The sequence below is a fragment of the Polypterus senegalus genome, unplaced genomic scaffold (genome assembly GCF_016835505.1).
Source record: "Polypterus senegalus isolate Bchr_013 unplaced genomic scaffold, ASM1683550v1 scaffold_1390, whole genome shotgun sequence".
In the NCBI taxonomy this organism is placed as follows: domain Eukaryota; kingdom Metazoa; phylum Chordata; class Cladistia; order Polypteriformes; family Polypteridae; genus Polypterus; species Polypterus senegalus.
Genome location: NW_024383809.1, coordinates 24,799 through 29,617, shown reverse-complemented (window position 1 = coordinate 29,617; position 4,819 = coordinate 24,799). Strand labels below are relative to the sequence as shown.

Below are 4,819 nucleotides of genomic sequence, written 5' to 3'. Positions count from 1 at the left end.
ACTTATAATTGCCAGAATATCATTCACCATTTGTCCTGTATATCACGTATATGCAAGTTAATCAGAAGCAAAACCAGTAACCAGTAACCTGGTATTTTAGATATCAAAATATATTTCAGAAAGACAATACAGAGAGATTGAGCCATTATAAGGTAATGTTCCACAGAAAGCTTATTGTTTGCATAATTTTCTAAGACAAACACAGTTAATAGTGGATATACTGGTTTTTCAATTATAGTAATGTTGGTAGTCTGAAGTTTGAATATACTTAGGTCACATTAGATGATCTTTTTCATAGTTCTGTATATATATATTTACAGTACATAACTGAACATTTTAATAAGTAGCTACAAACAAAGGGCAAGTGTGAATGCAATATTCAATTTCCTTCAGTTCAAGAAAGTTCAAATTAGATTGTAGACAATAATGAGGAAAAGAACAGCCAGGATAGAATCATGTTGTTATTATTATTATTATTATTATTTTATAAAGTTCTTTCAATGATAGTACAGTTTGTTTGAACTCTTAAAACAATATTAAATGTTTCATGCCCACCTCTCCTGCATTCTTCAAAATACTGCTTTTGAAGTTTTTTTCAATTGAAATAAAGTAAAGTGATTGTCCTCGTGCAGGTTTGTCAGTTTTAAGAACTTTATATTTATTTTATATTCACCAGAGACACATATTGAAGACCACAGAGGAACCTACAGTTGTGTTTGGTGCTCAGGAGTTTGCTTGTCTGTTTTGCTATAAAAGATCAGATTATGCAGGCATCATCAGCCACTTACAGAGCCACAGCAGGACAGTAGTTGTTCATGGAGGGATGTGAAGTGCTCTAGAAGATATCTTGTAACTTGTAAAATTTGATTAATTGACACTTTTAATACACTATAATGCAGCTAGATATTCACCTTAACAACATGATTTTATTTGACAAAATAGTATACTGTGTACTTTTTAACCTTTTGAAAAGCTAGCTTTGAATAATTTTATATTAATTCATGACTGTGTATTAACAATTTTCTCTTTTAAAATATTTAGTAGAATATGACAAAGATCATACTACAAATACTTTAATTTTTCAGAATGTAAGTGTGGAATTACATTGCCTACAATTGACAGGCAACATATAGTATATTTTCATACATTTTTAAAAGCATCATTGACAGAATCTTTAATTAGTTTGTTCTGTTTAAAAGAATAATAGGACAGGATTTGCTTGTTTTACCTCTATTAAATTTAAGGATTATCTGAATTTCTTTCATTAAGTTTTAAATGTTTAGCAAAATAATTCTAAATATTAACCTTTTTTTTTCTTTGTACTGTTTCAGGTTTTAAAATATACAAGTGTTCACTGAACTGCCAGGGATCAGGCCACTACCATTGCTGTTATTGTCAGAAAACAGTAGTTCATAAAGATCAGTTCCTCAGGCACTTGTCAGATGTGGCAAAGGTCCTAAAGTGCTCCCTCTGCCCTCCATGCCCATGGCACGGTCACCACCCAGCCTCTTCCCTCCATGCCCACAGCACGGTCACCACCCAGTCTCTGCCCTCTGTGCCCATGGCACCGGTCACTGCCCCGCCTCTGCCATCTGAGTTCAAGTTCGTTGTTCTTGATCTTTGTTCAACTGTTCAGTCCCAGTGTTCAAAAGTTTTAATGTTCTTTTTTAAATCTTTGTTCATATGTTCAGTTCACTCAGTTTGAACCTCAGCCCAAATCTCCCAAAATTAGCATTTTAGCAGGACTGTTCCTTATTTACTCTGTTATTTCTGTTACCTAGTGATGACTGCTGCCCATTTGAACTATTCTTCTTTAAATAATTTGATCCTAATAGTTTTCACTAGGTGGCACGGTGGCACAGTGGTAGCGCTGCCCTGTGTGGAGTTTGCATGTTCTCCCGCTGTCTGCATGGGTTTCCTCCCACAGTCCAAAGACATGCAGGTTAGGTGGATTGGTGATTCTAAATTGGCCCCAGTGTGTGCTTGGTGTGTGTTTGTGTGTGTGTCCTGCGGTGGGTTGGCACCCTGCCCGGGATTGGTTCCTGCCTTGTGCCCTGTGTTGGCTGGGATTGGCTCCAGCAGACCCCCGTGACCGTGTGTTCGGATTCAGCGGGTTGGAAAATGGATGAATGGATAGTTTTCACTAAGCTATTTTGGAAGAGCTGTGTAAATAATTTGTAATGGCACAGCAGTAAAACATCCTCAAGGTTCTAAAATATTTGTAATGGTGTGCTGTGGTCTCATGTGTGAAGCCAAAGTCACTCCCTTTATAAATTATTTGTTCATTTAAAAGTTGCTAGAGATTATATTATCTGATTTTCACTATTTCTCTACCTGTTCTATTACTAATAATTCTACTCTTGTAATCTGAAATGAATATCATTGTCATAAAAAGTGATGAAAGGCTCCAGCTACATTTTGGTTAAGTAATTCTTTCTTCTGTGTGATAAAATTATTAATTGCCACATTTTCAGAATTAAATATTATTAATCCAGTTCTACAATGATATTCCATCTGCAAAGTTCATATCAACTTTGTTTTAATATATATTAATATAATATAAATCAATTTTGACAAAACAAATTTTATCTGTAGGAAAATTGCCTCTAAAATAATGCCAGGTAGCTGGAAAGAACCACAGAAGAAGGTAATGTAAATATAAATATGTGTTGCTAGTATAAGACAAAAAACACACACAGATATCTCCTTACTAACTAATCACCTCTTCAAATGATCGAATCTACACACACAGACTGACAGCCTGGACTGCTCAGGGTAAGTGGAGGACACTCTGCCAGTAGTAAGATGTAAATGTTGATTTAAAATAATAACTTGCTTTTTATTTTGTATGCTCTCTACATTGCCACTGGAAGAGCATTTGATTTCAGTCAGGTCAGTGGTTTAAGTGTAATATTTGTTTGAATATTGTGATTTATTTTATTCATAGAATTTATTGTAATTTCCCAATTTACATTTTTTAGGAAGACATGCCAAAAATTAGAAGATGGTGGTGTCATCTCTTACTTCGCAAAGCCAGCATTAAAGGTGTGTAACTTTTCAAGCTTTTTAAGGGAAGATCAGTTATAAGAATTTGTCAGCTTACAGTATTTCTAAATTTTTTATCTTCCAGCCAAGACTTGGTCTTCACTTTCCACACGAGAAGAAGGACATTCTGTGCCCCACGGGCAGTGCCGTAATTATCAGTTGAAAAGCTTTCTGACACTAATTTTAAATATTAGAACTTCACAAAAAGACTTTGACCAACTGGTCACACAGCAGGTCTCCAGTGAGGCTGTCAGTAACTTGTGACTCTCGTCAGCCCTGTGGTGTGTCAGTGCCGTTATGGGGGCAGAGAATGGTGGTCTTAAAAATGAGGGTTTTGTGTGCTTGTGCTCTAACTGATTTATTAAATGGCAATTATTTCTGCTTCCAGCAATTCCAGACAAGATAGGAAAGAGCAAGGACTTTTCTCCCCCACCCTTCTTTTCCATTACTAAAGAATATGAAAATGTTGACTGAATTATTTATGCCAGTGCAATCATATTAAGCATATTTATGGTTACATTTAGTTGTTAGCAAATTGTACCTCACAAAGGCACAGCCAGTCCTGTCAGGTATGTAGTGAAATGACTCTTATGGCACAGCCAATGCCTTAAAGGTGATGACTTTCTTTTTCCTTTTCAATATCATTCAGAAATCAACCAGTCTAGAATGGAGTGATTGTTTGCTTCAGTTAAACACTTTCCATTATGTGTCACTTTTTAGATGTAGCATTTCTATTGTAATATGTTTGGGTGAATGTTTCAGCAGTTTTAAAGCATGCTTACTAAACTGGGAACAATTAAATTACATATTATTTGAAATTATGATATATGAAATGATGAATTTGGCCTTCACAAGTGACAATGCTGTGGTAATTGGACTCTTTGTCTTTCAGGGACTCACTTCAGTACAATTCCAGTAGACGTTCAGATTGAACTGAAATGGGTCTTACAGCAATGTATTAGTAAATAAAAATGAATGCTTTTTTCACTACAGAGCACTTAGTCATTTTGAGTTATTTGTGCACTTTCTGAATGGTTTCTAACTGGACATGACATTCCCTTGAAGATGAACTGCTGTGGTTGTACACTGGAGTTTATTTTTTTCTTTTTCACTCCACCTCATGCCTACAGGCAGTAGAGACAAAAAGCGAGAGAAATCAATCGAGCTAAGCATTCCTATGACATGCTGTGGTCATATTGGTGTGTTTATTTCATAAGCCAATTTGATTGTTCTTTGAGTAAAAGTGGAGTTAATAGATTGATATTCCTAATAAAGTACTTGGCAGTATTTTTTTTCTTTTTTATAAAAAAAAGTCTTCATTGATCCAAAACATCCTACTGCTTGTGACTGGCTGGATGCCAACAAAGACCAACTTGTTGGGACAGTCCTCCGGCCAAGAATTCTGGAAATGGACGAGGATGAAGTTACATACACAATTGAAAAATAAGAACAAAGGGGAGAGCGATGAAGAGACTGAAGAAGTCATGTCCACCTTCTTATTTACTTTTGAATGCCTGAAGGACATGAACTTTTTTCTTGATGAGATACGGGTTAAAAAATATTCCCATCAGTTGCTGCTGTTCGAATTAGATTTTTGTGTTTTATTTTTTCATGTGGAAAAACCTACCGTGATGTCATTTTGTTCAGTGGACTTGATCAGTGATTCACTGTAAAGAAAAGTGGGGATGGACTGGCTTCTGATCTGCTTCAATAGTTCATTGTCTACTGAAATGGCCAATGTAATGGATGGAGGACACAGATGGATGTCCCAACT

At 35.7% G+C, this 4,819-nt stretch overlaps 1 long non-coding RNA gene across 1 annotated transcript; it reads left to right on the top strand.

The window, feature by feature from the left end:
- Positions 1 to 2,066: 2,066 nt before the first annotated feature.
- LOC120521624 lies at positions 2,067 to 3,045 on the top strand. The gene is made up of 3 exons (XR_005632176.1): positions 2,067 to 2,647; positions 2,753 to 2,892; positions 2,982 to 3,045. It is a non-coding gene; the product is annotated as an uncharacterized LOC120521624 (long non-coding RNA).
- Positions 3,046 to 4,819: the final 1,774 nt, after the last annotated feature.